The sequence below is a fragment of the Osmia bicornis genome, unplaced genomic scaffold (assembly GCF_907164935.1).
Source record: "Osmia bicornis bicornis unplaced genomic scaffold, iOsmBic2.1, whole genome shotgun sequence".
In the NCBI taxonomy this organism is placed as follows: Eukaryota; Metazoa; Arthropoda; class Insecta; order Hymenoptera; family Megachilidae; genus Osmia; species Osmia bicornis.
This window is the reverse complement of record NW_025791157.1, coordinates 150,157-150,922: the sequence shown is the minus strand read 5'-3', so window position 1 is coordinate 150,922 and position 766 is coordinate 150,157. Positions and strand designations below refer to the sequence as shown.

General features: G+C 44.1%; 1 pseudogene; it reads left to right on the top strand.

The window, feature by feature from the left end:
• Positions 1-226: 226 nt before the first annotated feature.
• LOC114882515 lies at positions 227-398 on the top strand (annotated as a pseudogene).
• The last annotated feature ends 368 nt before the right edge of the window (positions 399-766 follow it).

Sequence of the window (766 nt, the reverse complement as noted above, 5' to 3'; positions counted from 1 at the left end):
AGATACTTATCCTGAATATAGCGTGCTGAAAGAAGCTCGACTGCCAGGGCTATTAGCCCCTTCTTTTTTTCTATCTAAATGAGTAATACAACTCTTTCGAATGCGAGACATATGCAGTGGGAATTCCTCCCACTGCATTATTATATTTTCAAATATTGTATAAAGGGAGAAGCCCAAAATTTGGCAAAATGTATCCCCCGAGGGGCTTGCTCCTGGGGAAACATGAATTGATTAATAACGCGCTTTATCTGTTCTTATCAGCTTAATATCTGATACACTCCCCATTGGGGAGTCAGAATGTTAATCTCATTTTTGAAAAGGGTCGGAATTCGGAGCTTGCTCCGACTCACATATACTACTCTGAACATATCCTCTTTTCTCTTTCTTTTAAAATATTCTGACTCCTCTTCTCTATTCTATATCTAGTCTTCTTTTTGTATTTTTATTTTTCCCGCGATCGCGTTTTGGCTTTTCCAACGGCGGTGCGACTCGCTTAGCACAGCGGCGACTGACTGCGCGGTAAGTGGAGCTTGGGAGTCTGGTGGTGGTTTTCTGTAGTGTAGCGTTACTGTAGAGTGGTGCCACCTGGAGCAGGCAAAGCGCTGTCGACTCCAGGCGGACTGTTTCGATATATCGAAACCCTTTCGCGTCGTATCCGATACCGGTGCGGCCTTGCTCGCGTTTGTTTTGTTTTGATTCTGTATCTAGCTGTTATCCGTGAGAACGCTGGTCGTTTAAACCGATAACAGCTGTTTGTCCCACTAAC